The sequence below is a fragment of the Nomia melanderi genome, chromosome 7 (assembly GCF_051020985.1).
Source record: "Nomia melanderi isolate GNS246 chromosome 7, iyNomMela1, whole genome shotgun sequence".
Classification (NCBI taxonomy): domain Eukaryota; kingdom Metazoa; phylum Arthropoda; class Insecta; order Hymenoptera; family Halictidae; genus Nomia; species Nomia melanderi.
Genome location: NC_135005.1, coordinates 1,530,069 through 1,551,529, shown reverse-complemented (window position 1 = coordinate 1,551,529; position 21,461 = coordinate 1,530,069). Strand labels below are relative to the sequence as shown.

The window sequence follows — 21,461 nt, the reverse complement described above, 5'->3', positions numbered from 1 at the left end:
AAATCAGTTCGTAAACATTTTAAATTGTGCAGGTCTTGAATGACATAAATGGGCATCAAATAACACTAAACTAATACATGATTCCGCGAAGATCATCAATTTACAAAACGTAAATGATCTTATAAAATGTTCCGTGAGTTCTCTTCTTTTTCAGTGTAAACACACCAAAAGAACAATACTCTTTCAAATTACTCAACTATTTGATCCGTTGGGCATTCTAGGCTCAGTAATAATCGTGGCAGAAATAATTATGCAAGATTTATAGAAGAAAAATTTAAATTGGAACGAATCACTCCCTCAAGAATTATATACTGGATGGATTAACTTTAGCCGGGAATTGCATGTGCTAAATAAATTTAAAATTCCTCGGCAAATTACGTTGTCTAGTGCAGTAGAATATCAATTACACGGGTTCTGTGACGTAAGTGAAACCGCTTATGGAGTATGTATTTACTTGTAATCTGCCGACAAACAAGACAATTGTTTAGTACAGTTAATATGTACGAAATCACGCGTAGCTCCAGCACATTTATTGGCAAAATTATCAAAGACAGTAATGGAAGCATTAAAATAAAAATACGCTAAAATTAACATGTGGTCGGATTCTACAATTACACTTCATTGGATAAAAATGTCTCCACGCGCATTAAAAACATTCGTAACTAATAGAGTAGCCGAAATTCAAGAAATAACCAACAGCGCGAATTGACATCATGTAGCAACATCTGAAAATTCTGCTGATTACATATCGCGAGATCAAATCACGACAGCATCCGAACAACACAAATTGTACGATTTGTAAGTATTAAAGTTTTTGTTAAACATTGAAGCACGCTGATTCAACTGGTGATACCTATCTCTCACCATTCCATCACCAATCATTCTTGAAGAAGCAAATACCTATATAGATTCATCGCTAAAAAATTAATAACGTTATCTTTATTTGGAGCATAAAATACAATATTCGCTTACTATTAAAAAGATACTAATATGTATTTAAATTTCCAAAGATTTTCTAAACAAATTTTATGTTTTTGTCACTAAAATTATTATGATATTTTACACGAGTTAATGAAACTGCAAAATGTATTATACAAATCTTATTTACTTTCCATTAAAATAACAACTGAGGCAAAAAATAGGAAAAATGTTAAGAATCGAAGTGTTACGGCGTGGGCAACGGGTTGCGATCACGAATTGAACTTGCCCATTAAATCATTCCATCGCTATTAATTTCGCACTGGAAGTGAGCATCCCACGAACAGAACGTTCAATTCGCGATCGCGACCCAATGCCCACGCCGTAACACGAAGAATTAAAGTTAATACATAATATTTCAATTGAACAGGCCGATTTATTTCATAAATAATATTGGAATACGTAATTCAGAAAAGGAAAAAATTCAGAAAAGGATATATCGGATGCAACATAAGATTTCAAGCTGAATGGCGTTAAGCTAAGCTTTAATCGTCTTATTGCGTGGTAAATCTCTTCTTTGCCCGGTCTTCCGTTCGCCGAAAGCACTTCGCATACATAACCGACGCGTCGCGGCGGTATGATTCGACGCCATTGTATCGAGCTTGCAGCCGTGGCCACACGCTTATAAGCCCGGTGGCTTTTGGAATGCAAGGATTAAAAGCTGGTCTTGCTTTCTTTGCAGGAAATCTGCCGGCATAGTTGAAATGCCCCGCTGCTCGAACGTCACACGAACGTCCGCGGAATAAATTAAGAATTCGTGATAATATTCCGCGGCTAACCGGCGTTATTCTCACGAGCTTCAATTTCAGTTCTTTCCGCGAAGGAATTCGATGAATTCCACGCAGATTCCTTTTTCATTCAATTGCCTGAATCATTCTTATGCTGAACCGCAACTATCTTTTTTTTTGAATTCTTCGTTTTCAGATTAAAATTCAGCACATTTCGATATTTGAACACTCTCGCGCGGAATTAAATTCATAGAATGTCTATTGTTTCTAATAACTTAATTAAAAAGAAAATCGTGTTTATTGTATCATAGATATGTATACCTGAAAAGATACTTAGAATGCTATTGTTCTACCAGCTGCGTTAAGTAAAATAGTTGAAAAATGAAGAACTTTTTTTATTCCTTGTGTTTATAATATGCAAATTAACAAATTTTTATGGAATATATAATTGACTTTTTGTTAGAAAACAATTATGTTTTGTAATTTGCCATTTCATGTGTGATAACCTTCACAGAAGGTACTCGAAGTCGACAGTTTGCATTTCAAGGCATATCTGTACTCATATTTCCATCAATACTCATTAATTAACCTTTTAAAACTATTACTAAAATTTGTTGTACTGCATGAAAAAGATAAAGTTTATAAAACCTTTTTAAATTATTTCAGATACTTAGATAATTTATGAAATAACACCTACATATTCTGAGACGTGCTTTTATGTTAGAGTACTATTCAACAGTTCCTTTTCTTCCGGAGCAAATATTTCCGTGGAAAAAAGGATGTCCAACACGACCCAACTTTTTCTTTCGCAGTCCCTTTGCGGAACAGATCTCGGTTAGGTCTGTGGTTTCAATGTGAAGCCACCATTTTATTTTATCTAGTGGTTCTCCGAGTTTGAAACAAGATTACTTTTGCTTATAAAGCTTTGTGGCGATGTCCCCAACAAATATTTAAATGTAAAATACTACTGACCTTTCGTTTATGCCTCCATTATTTACATACTTTATTCAGTGTCAGACTGTCTTTGATACTGTTCTGGAGAACTTGCTCAAACGGTTGTGTACATTATATCTTTTGTCAAAATTTTGAACTCTTTTTGTGAAAATGAAAGAAAGTAGTTTTCCTGAAAGTATCTAATATGTTTTTTTTCTTTATCAAATAACATTTATATTGAAGAAATTAAAACAGCTCTTAAAGTAGTGGATAAGAAACATATTCGAGAAAGTACTAAATATCATTTGTTGTTAAGAATCTAAGTTTAAACAAAACTCTAAAAAAAATTCCACTCATCTAAATAGTATGTTAAGAAAGAAAAATATGCTTTTATATATTTTTCTGATCAATGATGATCTATCTTCTTGTACGTTCATTTCTGTGTGATAAGATAAATATTCAAATACAAAATACAGATAATCTAGAATTTTAATATTTGTATTATAAAAAGAATGATTATTCTTCTGATGACAACAAAAACTATACGTTTCAAATATTTTCCCAAGACCATCTCCTTATTAAACTTTAAAATTGTCACTTTTATTTGTAAATAATGTAGGAAATCGTTTCTTAACATTTTGATTAAACAGTTACTTTCATGTATTTACATACACAATAGAAGTTTTTCTTTTCAATCCTCCTATAGAAAGCTAAATATCCCTTTTCAATATTTTCTTTAACAGTTCTTTGTTTCTGCAAAAATGTCGCAAAACCACTGCGGTTCCCTATTCTGTCTACCTCTTCAGATTGGTTTGGTTTTCAAAATCAAAAATGTATGCAAACAGTTTTAAATATGGAAGCTTCGATAACCACGAATATTTTGCTTGGCTACACACGGCTTGAAAAACGTATTATTTCTTAATGTGGATCGTGAAAGGATAAACAAATCGACAGGAGAAACCAAGTGAAAACAAATGGAACGGAGGCTGTGTAATCCCCGCGTGGCCCACATTCACCGATATGCCATTAAATATTTCCCCGTCGCGTGTATTTATACTGTCCCCGTTGTTACATATGCATACTCGCGGTATCTGCATATTTCACCTTTATCAAAGGTGACTTTCATACCGAAGCATTTACACGGTCGCGACCAGCCATAGAATTTCTCTGGTTCCTACCTGGACACGCACCCCGCGATCCGTTAACTGTATTTTCGAATGGATCGTAAATTTCTAACGCCAAACCAAACATTGTCCTTTCATCCCTCAGATTTACTCGATGAACTTATATGTGTCATTCTTTCTGTTTTTTCTTTTTTTTTTTTTATTTGGAAGATAACCATTAAATCTGATTCTCACTACCGCTCGTCTGTGGACTTTTTTGACATAGAAATCCGATGAGTTATGTCACCTCTCACGAAATGAAATCATTTATGCATCTTTTTTTCTAAATTTCTATTCCTAACGTGGACCAAAGTGAGTAGCATGGCTGCTACATTATTCGGTATATCATAATTTTATAAATAGGTGTATGTCTCTATGTCATTTTTGTAAAAACTACTGCAGGTATTGATTGCACTTTTTTTTAAATGAATGGAATAAAGTAGGTGACTTGCAGTAAATATTGATCAATAAATAAGTTAATACACCAAACTTCCGTTCTAAAAAAGGTAGCGAATTATTGATGAGTATCGAAATACAAGTAATCTTCATATAGGGAAAAAGGTAGAATTTTTTTGTAACCCCTTGTAATTCCACAAGGAAAAAGTATAGGTATTTACTTATATGTGGAACTTTATTAGAAAATTTAGGCAAACAATAAAACACACGCGACAAGAAGCCTATATAATGTTATTTCAGCAAATATAAAAAATTGTTCAAATTAATAATTGTGAATTATTCAAAATTGAAATTAAAAGAGTTAGTAAGCTTATAAAGGCACATTTTCAATCAACGCACGCCTATTTTAGTGAAACTTATGTAAGACATTGTTCTCAAGAAAATATTTAGCGCATATTTTTTCTTATGGCTCAACATCCATTTTGAGGGGTTGAAAACACCCTTCAAAGTTGTACGTTGAAAGTATATTTTTTACTATATCTCTGAAAATGGAGGGTGTAGAAAAGAAATTTTCTTTTAAATCGTTCGTCTGGAAATGAACAATTTAGTTGCATAAGAAATATATTTTAAAAATTATTTTTAAGAATTAAAAACTCTAATTCTTTTTGAACTTTCTATTCGATTTTCTTGAGAAATATATTTCTATTGTAATGTAAATCTGCGTGTGAAAACTATGGATCAAAATAGAGAACACGCTTTTTTGAAATTTTTCGTTTTCTGCTATTTAATTATAATTATTGGACGCTTAACTTTCTCCTAGTTCTTGTGGAGACAAGTGTTTTGAAATTTTTTTGTAAATGGTAATGTTAGAATTTACAATGTTTTTCGTAAACAAAGTTGGTTGCATTGTGAAAAATAATACCATGTTTCACGTTATCAGTTGCTCCTTGGTACTACACCCCTAGTTCCAGAGATATTGAAAGAAATGTATTATATTTTCAGTCAACAATTGTAAGGGGTATTTTTACTCCACAAAGTAGATTTTGGCCAATAAGAAAAATACGTATCAAATATTTTCTTAAAAACTATGTCTCACATAAGTTTTATCAAAATCGGCGTATGCTGATTGGAAAGGTTCCCTTGTTAGTAAGATTAGTTAACTATTAATATGTTTCACACACTGATTGTCACACGAAACAATTTCATTTCTTAAATCTATCATTCCGTCCATTAGACGCTGAAAGTTGTTCAAATAATTATATAGTAATCTAGAAATTTCAACTGAAACGAAATCTTAAATGTGACAAGAGATTTTAAATTACACTGTGGAACAAATTTGAACTTTTTTTGTTTTTTACAATAACCACTAGGTGATTCTTATAGAGTTCCTTACCCTAAATACGAATCCGTACGGATCCAGGTCTATACAACGCGTAGTCACGACCCTGCATAGCTGTGGCCGGCGAACGATGGTCGTGTGGCGCGAAAGTTCCGTGCACGCGCTCTTCGCGGACATTTTCTTACCCTGTCCCAAAGAAAAACCGATTTCACGCTTCCCGCAGGGGGGTTCCTCTTCAGAAATGTCTGCAGAATCCAATGGCGCATAGCAAATTCGTGCTAGCCAACCCACTTTTCGTAGAAATGTAACAGAAGTGCATACAAAGTACGCGCATCTACCCTTTTTTAAACTTTGATCATCATTTACAAACATTTAGTGACACGCAAAATTCAAAATTTTTATAGCTACGTATTCGGGTAAGTCTCCTTTACTTTCTGCGATAAATTTTAACTGCCTATCGTTTTTAGTTTTCATGTAACACTTGGTTTTCTGAAAAATTCGATCGTTCTTACAAAAACACAGTTTTTTCGAAAACTGGACGTGATCCAGCAAGTTGGTTTCCAGATTCGTATTTAGGGTAAGGAACTCTATAAAAATCACCTAGTGGCTATTCAAAAAAAAAAATCGTGTTTCAGTAACATAAGAAGTCATTCGTAAAAGCTTCCCTTAGTGCATTGACTGATATCATTATATAATGAATATCAATCCCGGAGATCAACTCACTTTTTTCCATTTATTAGCATATGTAATTGACTACAGGAATACATTTTTCAGATATTTTGTAAAAATTGTACGTTTTAAGTACTTTTGGCAAATTTTTTTATCGTTCTTCATACTTAAATAACAAAGCCTCCGAACAAAATTTTTAGGCAGTTTTATACGTAGAGCCAACTACAACAATTACCACAACAATTAATACATTGTTGACTGTTAATTTTACGCAAAAGCTATCCCATGTCACCGGTTATTATCCCGCACTTAAATATGAAAGTGAGACAATCTAAATAAACTTCAATATACTTCATTTACACATAATGAATTGAAATGAAACATTCGACGTACCTTTTACATATATAATGTTTAATATTTTACTCTTGCAATGTTCCATATTGCCTTGCGTTTAAAAAATTTAAATACCTAATACAAGTGCAAACACAAGACAACTTGTGACCGGTCAACAACGTTTATACATGAAAACCCGAGTTAACTCGTGACTGGTTAACAGTGTGTTAATACAAAAAGCAGTACACGTTCATCAGTCAAGTCCAGAAGGAAACACAAGGACGTAAGTGGTTCAAGGCATCGTTGTTTCGACAAGCTGTTCCGCGAAATATTAGCGGTCATCGGAGCGTGGCAAAACAAGGCCGGATAAGGTTAACAGGGCCGATCGGAAAACTCGGGCAAGTACTCCCGCGGCGTTTCGTATTTGCGGTCACGAGGGGGTGAATCGTCATCGAACCGCGAAAGAATGGGGCCGATTCCCGCAGGAGAACCGTGGAGCTCCAGCGTGGCCTTATTATTTCTGATACCCAGTCATCGAACCGAACGATACCGTTGAGAATTTTCATCGCGAAACAACGCGTCCTCTCCGTTGGATCGTTTGTAGGAAACGAAGCTGCCGTATCCCGCGTATCGCGGCCGTTCCTGTCGATGGCTGGATGAGAAGCTCGTTCGCGATTGTACCCCTCTAAAAGAACATTTCCATGCGGTACCAGCGTTCAACCGTATTTCCTCGGCTCCTCCAACCACGCCCCATGCTTCACCATACGAAACAGAGGTAAAGGGATACGAACGATTTATACGGTCAAGATTGCGTATCACTGCGCCCGCAAGAAATCCTGGGAACTTCGCAGCACGCGGCCGCGGTACAAAGAACCTACTGTCTGAAAAGCCACTGCGGCTACGCGGGCTTTCTGCAAACAAGAAGTCGGCAGCTCGTATCGCCGGTCTCTCTATCTGAAATTGCACTAACAAATTGTTGGCGCGCTTGGGCGTGTTTCGATGATTTAGATAGCCTGTACTGCTAAGAAATGGCTGAATGAAGAGTTCCTTGCGACTAGCAGAGTTAAATGTGTATGTCATTGTTTTATACTTTGATGGTGGAGTATTTAATCTGTTAATCGAGTAACATTTTGAGTAAAATGCGAGAAGAATAATTTGAGATGAATGAAATTGAGGTAGTCAACGTACTGCAGCGATAAATAAGAGCATTCTTGGCTGAATAAATGGGACAAGACAGAATTAGTGGAACCTCAGTATTTCACGTAAATCTTATGATTTACTATTAATGTCTTCGGCACAGCCGTTCATAAAATAATTTTAATATATTCATTAAGGACAGCATTGGATTTAGCCGTGAAAATTTGTAAAATATCTTTAGCTTCTGTTGAAATGAAGAATATAATTACGATACTTGAAGTTAACCGCTCAAAGAACAATGTTATGGCTACGTGATAACAGTCGATAAGCACAGGCTAACGAAATCATGTGTACGTTATAACAGTCGTCAAAGTGTTAAGTGAATAACTTGATTAATATTCGTCAACTGTGAGGTCTAGATCAATACGTATGTTTATCTATTATTTAAAATATACATTTATCATATTACAATATTATGAGTTTACAGTTATATGCTTTACTTACGTACTAGTAAAAGGCTTAGACGAAATATAATTTTCATTTACGCGTTTACATTTATTTTTAATTGTTTCTTTAATTACTGAAAAATTCAATAATAAATTGATTCATTTACAATAACAATTTATATTCCGCTTTACTTAATTTTAAATAAAATAAAGACTTATTAGTCTGTAGAACTGTCAGCTTAATATTTGATAACAAGCTGAAATTATGTAATAATGTTAATTGTGATTTCAATATTAATTCAAAATAAGATTTAATTGCAAAATTTATTCCGTAATAAATAAATTTTACTTAGCATCAATCCCAGTTAAATGTTATATTACTCGAATTCAAATATAAGCCAGATTGAATATTAATTCTATTAAAATCTAGCTCAATCTTCTATAAATCTAATTGAAGGCTGATTAAAGTAAATTTTCCCAAAACTACGACATAAATGACACGTAATTTAAAAGATAACACACCAAAGTTCTAGTCAACTAAATAAATAATTAAGAACACCTACGAATGAGTTCTGTTACTCGAAACGCAAAAACGAATCAAAATCGTAGGCAAGAAGAGAGTGCCGTAATTTATCAGGCAAACATATCAAGAGCACAGAGTTCCTAACAGAATTATTAGGAAATTCATTCGCAAGAAAGAAACTGACTAATCGCGAGTGCGGTGGTTGTTAATGGTATTACGGCAAATTGATACGTTTCCATTAGCCTGGAAAATGGGGGATTAGTCGGTTGATTCAACGAAATATCCCTGAAAAGGATTTTTTCCTCGCGCCAATCCTCTTGGGCAAGGAAGTTTCGTAATTCGCTTACGCATTCGCAACGGACTTATCCTTGATCTCGCCTCCGCGAACTTTCCTGTATATCCATACCGTGGACTTAGTCTCGAGTACAGCGCGAGAAGTGAACGAGTGAACGTGCAAGAGACGAGAATAGAGAGGATAGAAGAAAGTGAAGCATTTAATCGGCGTGTATTCTCCCCTTCCGCCTCGCATTCTATGCGATACGGCTCGTTGTATTCTCATTTTAGCATTCGCAGTTCCGTTTTAGCAAATTGCTTCCTCTATGATTATTTTAGTTTGCGTTTGGAAATGTTTCTCTTACGGAAAACATGATTTTCCGCCTGCGTACTGAATTTCTTAAAAACTTTATCCATTTAAAGACTAATATTAAACGGAATTAAAAGTTATTACGTGTTTTTAGCTCTATTTGAATAAATGGTCGATTGTGCCTTATATTAGAACTTTCTGAAATATAATTAAATTCGATATTACAGATGCTTACTTCAGTATTAAGGTATTAACGTCATTGGCAGAACTATATAGTGTATTTTTATTTACAGAAAATTTGCTGTCAAATAATTGATTTTTTAGACTTCATTAGTTTAAACTTATAATCTATTCCTTGTAAAAATTATATTACTTTTGGGAAAACCAAAAGTTTACCAATTACCAATTTGTTGTATAATAATAGCATATTGTACATTATTCGCGTAGCATTAGAGGAATGAAATATGAAAATAAAAAATTAGCATGTACTTCTTCTAAGATGAAAAAATGGTATAATAGTCAGAAGAAATTAGAAAATTCATGAATGAAATAGATTTTTTATATTGTTTTATTTTATTTAATCTGCTTTTTAAGTCTCCAGGTTTAAAAATAATGAATTTGATCTCGTTTTAGCCTATAAAATATTCCGTCATCGCTGTTGCCTCTTCTTCAGACGAGAAAGTCGTTGTCCTTCCAGATGTTCAAGATATTCCCAAACTTTTTGTTATGGCTTCGCGAAATCGCTTTACGTGAAGCTCTTTTTACACAGGTCAAAGCACAATGTCCAATTTTTCTCATTGTTGAAACCGTCGATGAATATTCAATTTAAGAAGTATTCACTTGCATGAGTAGATGCTGCAAATGAACCTAGAGGTAATCGTAATTTTTTAACACAATGTCCCAACCATATAATCTAGAACTGTCCCTTGTTAAATTCTTAATGAGTTGATCTAATGAAAAAATTGAATAAACTAGATTCTACTTATCATTAAATATGAGACTCTTACTGTATAAATCAAATTACTAAAGTGAGGTCTCTTGTATATAATTAAAAAATATATATAACCAAAAATGTAAAGGTTACATCTAATATAAAAAATTGTATGCATCATACAATAGTACATTACAAATAGATAACTGTAGAAATGTATATAAAGTTCATGTTGAGCTTTCTAACTTTATACGGAGAGTTCTGTTTCTTATATTTGTCTTTGACTGAACAGGAAATAAGGTTTTATAATTTCATCTATAATGTGGTACAAGAAAATAACCAATAAAGCCATATGATGTTCTCCTACATAGCAAGCCAAGTTTATATGAACTATTTTTTTAAACCTTCAACGATTGATAAGATCCTGCAGCGATTCTATTTACCCCTTCAAGTATTACAAAGAAAAGTAACGCAAAAGGCCGATAATGTAGTCATACATGAAAAATGATTAGAAAAAGAAATTTCTATATACTAATTTGTTATTTCTTTTATTTAATTCTTTAATTTATCTTATACATTTAATACGTAGTATGGTCTTTTTAATACTCTGTCCATATTGGTAAACGCCAATTTTGATGATGGCTGAAAGTCTATCAAACTTCTTGTCTTTTAAGGGCTAAATGAAGGACAGTGTACGCTAGTGTTCCAGGAGAAGTTAAAGAAACGTCCAAATGAAAAGCGAAGGGAGTTTACAGCCCGCGTACACTGAATCCAGGATCGATCCGATGCGGAAGAGGCATCGCAATGTCAAGTTCTACGGGCGGAAGAGGAATCGTCCGCGTAAGCGGGTTTCTATTACCGCGACGAGAGGAGAAAGAAAGTGGATGAAACGGCAATGAAATACAGTGCAACCGTGTGACCGTCTTCCGAAGCTACCTCATTCCTTGGAAGGCCACTTCTGTCCTCTTCAGGGACGCGAAGTTGCCTAGACTAATACACGGTAATCACAGAGTAGCTGACGAACACTCCACAAACTTGACCCCCTCGACGACATGAATGATTTAGCGAGAGAACAGAGGGCGGAGGGTCATTATTGTTATAAAGGGGAATGCATTTTACACGGCACGTGGCATAGACGGGACGCACAATATACACTACCGCTCAACAATTTAAAATCACTTTCTACACTGCGATCGCCATATCATTCGACTTCAGATGATACTACTTTTTGTGTAGATTTAAAAATTAATATTTTCTTTCTGTCTCGTTAGAAACAGAATATTTAAATGAACAGTTACTTTAATAATATTTACGCTGATGACGAACTATTTGAATTAACACATGACTTATGAGTTTTTTAAATCTATAATATGTGATCAGATGCTTATATAATTACCCAAGAAAAATAACAATATCTTCGCCTTAAATGTGCTTCCTATTCCCTAACAAAATTGTTAATAAAAAAAGGGAAGTTATTTCACATTCAAAGAGATTATCAGTATTTCACACGGTTGAACTTATATCAATCATATTCAACTAATTTATATATTATTCAATATGTTTTCAGGAGTCTTCATCTGAAATAGAAATATTCTCAATTATAAAAGGAATCAAATTTTTACTTTTAACATAAAATGTTAAGGAAAATAGAAATGTACGTATTCAGTCACATTTATTCTTTATAAAATCCAATCTTTCCTCGCCAAATGAACAATTCTAAATCGGCGAACAGTAGCATGGATACAGAGAAAAACTGATGAAACGAAGAAGCGCCATAGCCGAGTGGCGTTTAAAGTTCAGCCAAGTCGAAATTAGATTGATGAGTCCGATGAAAGGAGAGTTCATTCGACGACACAGTAGAATAAAATTTAGTACTATTGCCCGGTCCGATAATGCACTTACGGCGAAGATAAAACCTTCGGAATTCGATTAAGAATATAGTTTAAAGGCGGAAGAACAAAGGTCCGCGGGTTCGGGGAACGACTCGCCTGAATTATCGCGGCGAATTCCTCGTCGCCTGAAGGTGTTCTTTCGCCTCGTTTCATGAAATTCCTATCATAAGTCTCTTAGGTAAGTTGATTGGATTGGTCGGTCGCAGCGCGGCCGCATCTCGTAACCGTGTTTTCGAACGGCGAGACCCGGCCGAAATTTATCGTACGAGCCACCGTATATCGACGCTGCAGCTTAGATTTCGATTTGGCCGGAGCTTCAATCGAACGACGTCAATTTTCACGGGCCTCGTGAAACTTCAAATGTACAGGATGGATAGGACTTTATGAAATTCATGAGGAACGAGCACGCGTGACCCCCTGGCCAGATCACGCGGTATATTTCCTGGAAATCGTTCGAGTTGAGCGCAAGAAAATTTTCTCGGATTTTCCTATAAGCCGGGAACCTTCGGTCCAGCTTAGAAATTTCTCAGCCGGGGGAACGATACCGCAGGAAACTCGATTTCCATGCGTGGACCGTTGCAACTGTGGCCTTGTGCGGCGGTACGCTCGCGGGAAAGGAAAGAGGAAATGCAATTGTAAAGAAGAGGCTACTTACTGATACTGGTACGTCTTGGGAAGCGGTACGTTTCACTGCATGTTTCGGTGTCCGAGTAACCTGGGAACAGCCAATGAACACAACGAGATTTTAGTCTCTGTGGATCGTGGATATATTAATTTGAGTATTTAAATTCTTGTGAAATCGACGGAAACCATCGTTTAAGGAAAGCACATCAATGACGTTATTAGTGCATTCATAGTAAAGTGGGAGAAATGATATATTTTATGATGATGTATATTATTATGGCAATAATAATTCTAATGTTAATGGATTATTTAGTCTTTAAGAATTAAGAAGATGAAATTGGTGACAGGAATAAAAGAAAGTATTTACATGCGAAATTGATAAATAACTTCGTTCATTTATATGCACATTAGGCGAAAAATTAAGATAAAATTACGCGAAGTCTTAAGAAATGTGCGTTTGCAAGTTTTAGAAGAAATTATGAACTAATTGCTATGACTATATGATACTTTCAGTGTTAAATATCGAACTATCATTCTTAACGCAAACTTTTATAACTTTTAAGAGACGAAACCTGGGCAATTTAAACCTGCAATGCATTAAATAACGGGTCTAATCATACATGAACATAAAAGTACGTGTCGCGTCGGGCACACCATTTAGATTCATGTGTTATCATTTCTTAGTATGCTATTAAAGATACACCGAATTAAAGTTGTGAAGAATAACAATACGGTTTAATATGAAAGTGAATCAAATGAAATAAAAATAACATATCCTGTAATAATACTAGAACAATAAATCAATGAAAGTAATTTATTTTAAACTTTGAATAGAAATTTCCAAAGTATATTTGTCCAAGATTTAGCCCGACTTTTATTATTACATCTATATAAAGAAATGAATGTACTCCCGAAAGTATCTTTATAATTTTACTAATTATAAATGAGAAATATCTGAAATAAGTCATCTTGATCGTCCAAGTACTTCTATAATACCTATACCAATTGTTCGAAGTCTATTTATGTATGTATTCTGAGGTGTAACTAAGAATCCAAAATCGTACTGAGTTTTCGAATAGTCAAGACTCTGGATGATCGAAATCACGGAGAATAGTGATTCGATTAACACTAGATTTACGGAACCCGTCAATTTGACAAATATTGAATTTTTTAAACATTATTTAGTAACAGTTTAAGTTGATTTTCATTTGTGTGATTATGCGAATGCGTGTCGTGATACTCTGGTTTTTAATCTACAATTTTCGCAGTTTATATAGACGAGCACGTAGTTTCCTAGGAATAATAGAATAAAGTGTAAAATAAACGTCTGTAAATACAGTGTCAATCGTGGTTTGCCTTGCCGTATAATATAACCATATTTGTTCTGATCGAAAATGTCAAAGACTATCAAAATGATTTGTCCCATTACCCGTGAGAACACGGGATGAATGTAGCTCAGGGCAGACGCGGCACGATAAGACCTCCGAAAACGATCGTGACAGAGGGAAAGAAGTTCGCATTGATTCCAGCCAGAAGATGTCTGCATTCACAGCGGGACGTTACCATAGGTATTCGTAGGTTTCAGGGTGGCCAAGCAGCCGATACCCTTCTTTATCATTTTTACAACCGAGTAGGAGGTCGTGGCAGAGGCGTCCGCATATTTATTCAACCGTGCCGGCAATAAAACACAGGCTCGCGCGCATATCCGGTTGTCTTATGGCTGTTTTCTCGGACGGTATAATATTTCGTTTAGGAATTCCGAGACAGTTAGGTGTAAGAGAGAAGAGCGAGACGGAGGCGCGTGCGAAGCTATGTCTGATTTAATACGAAAATAGAGCGAGATCGTATCGCGTCTGTCTGGAAATTTGACGAAGGCACCGACAAACTGTTCCTAGTAAATTCATTGGGAAACTTCACGAAGCTGAACGCTTCTTCCTCTGTCTACCAACCAGTTTGCCGAAGATATTCAATTTAACAGAAAATTTCGCCGACAACGGCGTGTTACGTTATTCCATAACTTAGAAATAAGTAATAATGGAATGACTTCGTCTGGTGTGGTAAGGTTACTTGGAAAATGATCTCCTTTTTAAGTAAACGACTTCGAATTCGTCTCGAGTTACTTAGTTTAAGGGAAATGTAGCTACTACATGTAGAGAAATCTTTAATTAGTTCGGTGCAAGTCTATGAATATGCTTTTTACCTGCACTACTTGTTAATTAAAGCTATCATAACTCTATAACAATGTTCCAAGCAAGATTATACCAGCCATTTTATAAATTATTTAAAAACAAAAGAAAATTTTATCGTTTGCCGATATTTAATATTATATAAAAATTCTACCGTGTTGATAACAATATCTTTCCACAGTTTTAAAGTTTGCCGATAACTTGAATGTTTTGATTAAAGATTAACTTTTTGTACGCAATAATATTGATAAAAAAACTTAAGAGATACATCTACTTGTATACTTTTACTTTCATTGAATTTAAAATAATTACATTTATTATTTGTTTTGTTTAGCAACCTTTTCCCGCCTGTGAGTACGCGTACCTATTTAAAATATTTATTTGTGTATCGTGGTAAAAAAAGTAAAAATACGTAAACAGACGAAATATAGTTGAAGTAGAACAAAGTTATCATCAAAACACTAGTAATTAACTGTATTTTACTTAAGTTATAGTAAACATTGCCAATATTGTATTTAAATGCTTCATTTTCCTCCCTTTTTACAGAGAACTAATCCCGTAAGCCTATAAAACTATAAACGTAACAATTCTCGCACAATAAACTTACAATTTCATGAATTTGAAAACAATTTAATTCTGAATCAATATACAATTGGAGGGATCACCGATATGGAATGAGGGTTAAGAGAATCCAAGAATATTGACTAGCCTTGCAAATTTAATAATAGAAAAAGTTTCTAGTGTTAGAAATTTAACAAGAAACTCTGGCTCTGACCGCATTCTACGCGGCTTCTGAAGTTTCCCATCTTCCGTTGTTCGGTTCAAGCATTCAAGTGGAGATCGTTGCAATCTCAGCCAAAAGGATTCCATAGGGAATCGATATGCGAATATCGGTTACGGGTTGGAGGGCTTTGAACGATGAAAGTTGATTTTATCGTTGCGTATTATAATATTACAAATTGAAATCATTTAGCCAATAAAATGTTTAAACTCCAACCAAGCAGTCCAATATACGTACGTTTTGATGGGTATTGATCAAATATCAGTATAATTAATTATTATTTATAATTAAAAGGAATTATTTTATGACTAGTCGGTAATTTTGTCTTTATTGAGGAAGTAGGAATTAATTAAATGAAGAGTTTTATTAAAATGGATATTAACACCAATTTAATCTGAAATAGCAGGATTTAACAATATTAGACAGTAATTAAATATATAGATTAAATTGAAATTCCCAGGAAATATAAAATTGTCTTGTTTCATAAAAAAAATTAACGATGGCTTTTAGTTTTTTCAATATATTAGATATCGAAAAAAGTTCGTGCGTATTCTTAAATAAAAATTTATACACAAACAACGTTTTTGTAAAATTATTTTAGTTTATTTGATAGCAACGGCATACACAAAACTTGCTACTAATACTAATTTCATTCATTGAACGAGTGAAATATTAATTGAAATCGGACCTCAATTCAAGTACCTTTTCCGGTACCTAACAATATAAAAAATGGACCATACATTTTTTCCCAGTATTTTCATGAGAAATCTAAAGAACAAATGTAACAGAACAAATATCTACAAACATCTATGATCAATGCCATAGAATATATTAAGCTTATATATTTAGAGTATTTTCCAACAAACAAAGTTATCTTCGCCAATACTTCATTACACGATACGCAAGCAACTATAAAAGAAGATACAATATTGTCCAACAAAAGAATCGCCAAACGAAGAAAAATCATACACCTATTAATTTATTTTCTTACATTTTCGTACTGAACGTGCTAGATTGAAACCCAAGAGTGATACTACTGAGATGTACCTATTCCGTGAGCTATTCGGTACCCAAACAAATATCTAGCAGCTCATAGTTTAACCCGGAATCCAGCGTTCACAATCTACCACTGCTCCTGCCCTCTGCTCTTCTCCTCCTTCTCGAAGGAAGAAAATCATTCTGAGTCCAGCTTTGTTTCACACCCTTCGGGTGTTCCAGCGGGGGCGCATAGACGGACGGAAGTGTGGACGCGGAGACGCAAAGACAAATAGGCAGCCAGGAAGCAAGCTATCGCGGTACAGTAATCCCAAGCGTGTTTTCTGGGTCGGTTGCACCCTGGATTGCGGTTCCCAGGTCGCATTGTCTCCGCGAAATACGGGCGCGGAAGAAACGAAAATTATGCCTCCGCGCCCGCCCCGCAGCCGCCGTTCGCGAAATGCTTTATTTCCTTCGCCGGTCTAGGAGTTTCCTCTTTCACGCTTCCCCCAGCCCTCCCTTCGTGATCCATTCAGTTTCTCTTTTTGTCTGGGAACGAGAGAAATGAGAGAGACCAAGAAGGGGGGGGGGGAGCGGTGACGACGAGGTCATTTGCCTTTTACGTCGAGTCATAAAGGGCTGAGACGCAACGTTGTCTCCGCGAGCGGAGGCTCGAAAAGCAAAACAGGGACAGACGGAATGGACACGGAGCACGGAGAACCGATGCAACGAAGGGTAACGGGGTGAAACGTTTATGGGAGAAGAGACGCGAACTCTCCCACCCGATGCTAGACGCTGACACGCGCTCTGTCTATTTGCCGCGGAAGAGTTAAGACGTCGAATGATAGACGATGTTAGGTACAGAAAAGCTCGAGCGACGACGGGACACAAGGATGTAGGAACGGGATGTAAGTCGCGTGCCAACCAGCTCGCGGATGAGCGTTTTTTTCACTACTCTGTGGCGGCTCTAAAATTAAGCAAAAAAGGTGAAAGGAATGGAGGAAAAGAAAAGGAGGGAAGGAGAATGGCGTTCCGCTTGGGAATCTGCTAGTGGACTAACAATAAGTAATAGCGAGAAAGGCGAGTAAATCTCGTAGCCATCTAGTAGTAAATGTAGAAAGTGCCATCATAACCTATTCTGAACCAGTAGCACACGCATTTCTGTTTTGATGACCTAATGCATATCTCGAAATAGAGAAAGGAAGAGAAGCGGAAAAGTAAATGAAAAAAATGTGTTTATTAACACTAGAACTACCGTATCAGTCAAAATGACTGGTTTCAATTTTTTTAGTTTAGCAATTATTGATATCTTCGAAGCATTGAATATTCGAAATGATTTTGAAAATAAATAGTTTCATTTGAGTACTATAATGAATGTCTGAAGAAACTGAAAATAATTTATCGTTATAATTTTTATAGGAATTGCATATTAATCGTATTGAATGTTCGGTAGTTCTAGTGCTAATAGAATCATCAGTTAAGGGACTCTTCTGGTTTTGTGAGTTATAAACAATTCTTTTTGCAGCTTCTAAATACCTACAGTTCGTTTCTCACATTAGCTGCAGCAACCACAAAATTAAAGTGCACAGGGACAAGGGGACTGTTCCACTCATGATGCTCGGGCCGCTTCAGCTTTTAACGCATGATCATTATTGGCGAGCGGCAATAACAAAGGACAGAAGCGTGACCGAAAGCGATGAAGTGAGACGTAAGGATGGAAAACGAAATTCTCTACAGTTCCATCTCACTCCATCGCATTTGGTCTCGTTTCCGTCTTTTGTTATTGCCACACGCCAATAATGACCATGCGGCAAAGTCGATGCGATTCGAGTATCGTGAGTGGAAGAGTCCTCTTGCCCCTGTGCACTTTTAGCTTGGTGATCGCTGAAACTAACGTGAGAGGTGAACTGTGGATAGAAATTTTTAATATCTATACACAAGGAGAAATCACTATTTAATAACAAAGTACTGAAAATGATTAAATTCATTTGACCTAAATGTTAAAATGATTTCCTAATGCATTTGCACTGAATGATAAATGAATCCTTAAACTTATTAATATGTTCATATTAGTAATCTACTGTAATCTATCACTAATTGCATTAATAATCATTTATCATCATTCACATCGAGAAACAAGCACAGTTGCCACTTGACAACACATTTAACCAAATAATACAGATCGCATTCTTCAAGTTTCAAATAAAACAAAATTTATCTTATACACCCAACTTATTTTTTCATATTTTTGTTACGGTTGTATCACCAATTTAAGCATATCCTATATAGAAATAAGTCATTGATCGAGTAATTGCAAGAAAGGAACCTTCTGATGGTTCGTACAAAAGGTACCGCCATAGGGATACTTTCTCGTTAACCGTCGCATCCGGATCTAGTCATTTACCCCTCTTCGGATCCTGTATTTTTCCATTTTACTGGATATTCGAAAGCTCCCATCCTCCAGCTGATATCTGTAACATGCTCGGAGACAAGGTCGAATCGAATCCGATCGATCGAGACTATGGGCAGGTCGGTAACGGGATTAGCAGGGAAATTTAAGAATTAAGCGTGATTCCGCTCCGTATCAGGTTCCGCTGACGCTCGTCAAGTTGAATTACGAGCGGTAATCCCCGAGCGGAGGCTAAAACTATTCCGGTTGAAAATCGAATTTTTAGCCGAGCGGTGAAGTATTAAGCGTGATAATTAAAACTACAAATTCTCGTTCGAACGGAAAATGTCGGGAACCGATAAGAGCATGCATGAGAGGTAGAAAGATAGAGGCTGATATAAATTAGGATCCGCTTGGGATAACGCCGAGATTCCCATCCACAGTGCCCGAAAATTCTATAAAGTCATTACTTGTTTTGGTAAAATCTTATAATTAGTCTATACTAGGGATAAATTTTTGTATGGTAGCATTTTAAGAGTAATTAAAAAAATATATAAGTACACTGTTTGGTAAAATGAAATGCAAAAATATAATCTAACATAAAATCAATCGCAATAGGTCATCAATATTTTACATACGTAAAATAGAAATTAATAGTTTTCAGTTCCTTTCTGTATTAATACTTTCTGTAACAACCATTTTTATGGATGACACTAAAAATATGGTTTGGCATTGACAATATTAAATTCTGTAGTGCATCTGTTTCGTTACTTTTTCCCGCTTCGTTCACTATGTTCCGTAATTCAATAACAGAATTGTATATTGTCTGCTACTGCTGTGAACTTTTGTGGTAATGATCCCCCAAAGATTTTCTATGGGCTTCAAATCAAAAGAATAAATGGGCCACGATAAAACTCATATATCTTTATGTAACTACTGCTTTAAATACTTTGATGCGTGCACTAGAGAATTACCATGTTAATACATAAAATTATTATCTTCTATGTTTTCTAGAAATGGTACTAAAACCACATCCATATAATCAAATTCACACAATTGTTTATCACTGTATATGAACAATTAATTCTTTTTACAATCCTGCAATTAGAGCATCCCATGTCTTTATACGCATCGACCGATGCCTTTTCTTCACTTATTAACAATTTTTCTCGTAGCATTTTAATATAAATAAATCAAATAATAACACCCACAATTTTGATGAATATTAATATGATTACACTTAGAATAATCGAAGCTTGTTGTAATTATCCACTTTGAACGTAAATAAGAACTTTATGGAAATGTTGAGTACTGTATAATACATAGATATATTATGTATTAGTATTGGAACAAAGAACTAAACAATTATTTTCTTTTTTTTTTAAATAAAATATATTACTATCAAATCGTTTATTCAATGTTTTACTAATATACACGTAATTTATACAAATTTTGAACTTGGCAATCAAAATGTTCGAGCATATCCAGAGTTAATATGAATTAATATGAAGATCTTGACATTACGTCCATTGTTTCGTTGATTGTGGTACGAGTATACCCATCATAATTAGAATTTTTCATTGATGATTGTGGCACCCAAATATTTACCTAGTGAATGTTTAACATAAAAATACTGTTTCTGAAGATGTTGCGCAATAGATTTACCGACAAAGTAGTTTATTAAAGTAATTGCGTAGATTATAGTATTGTTCGTATAATCGTATTATTCATATACTGCCTGATCCTCACTTCAAAGCATATTATTCTTAAGCTATGCAAGCAATCCTAATAATGATATTTTATTACAAATAAATATAAGTTAAAAGTTAAATAGAATATTTAATTAATTAATTAAATAAAAGAAGAAGAAAGATGCCATAAATTATTTTCCTTTTAAGTGGTAAAAGAAATACATATTTAAAAACATTATTTTATTCTATTTACCTATATGTTGCAACAAACTTGACTGATTTAATAAATCCCTTAAGAAGTTATTAAAATTTAAAAGAATGTGTACCACACACTAGTTTTCGGAGAATCATTTATTTTTGTACTCATAATTGTTATATATGTAATAATTTTGCATATATGTATAGTATTATAAAGGTAATACTAATGATTCAGTAGCATTCATGCAAAAAAAAGTTTTGAAGTAGATATTCTAATTGTTTTTGTATCTACTTTTAGTATTAAATATCAATTATTAAAGGAAATTACTATTATCATATTTCACTGAATATTCGTGTTTAATGTATGCGCATAAAGATTCGAACACAAAATTTCATCAGTGAATTGTCGAATCTGGCAATCGGTTGATGAGGATCATCGATTAGAAGATTGTAATCCGTGCGGATATTGAAGCCGAAAAGTGATTGTCGATATCGGTGTGAGAATACCTGGCTTAGTTGCATAATTAAACAGAAATATCGTCGCACAATTGATCGAACGTTTAAAT

General features: G+C 34.7%; 1 protein-coding gene across 3 annotated transcripts in view; it reads right to left on the bottom strand.

The window, feature by feature from the left end:
- Ddr (discoidin domain-containing receptor 2) overlaps positions 1–21,461 on the bottom strand; it is a 433,820-nt gene that overhangs the window by 328,567 nt on the left and 83,792 nt on the right. For all 3 annotated transcript variants that reach the window (XM_031970341.2, XM_031970342.2, XM_076369034.1), the window contains one exon: positions 12,707–12,766. The gene's annotated coding sequence lies outside the window, so the exon portion shown is untranslated. The remainder of the gene's footprint in view (positions 1–12,706; positions 12,767–21,461) is intronic.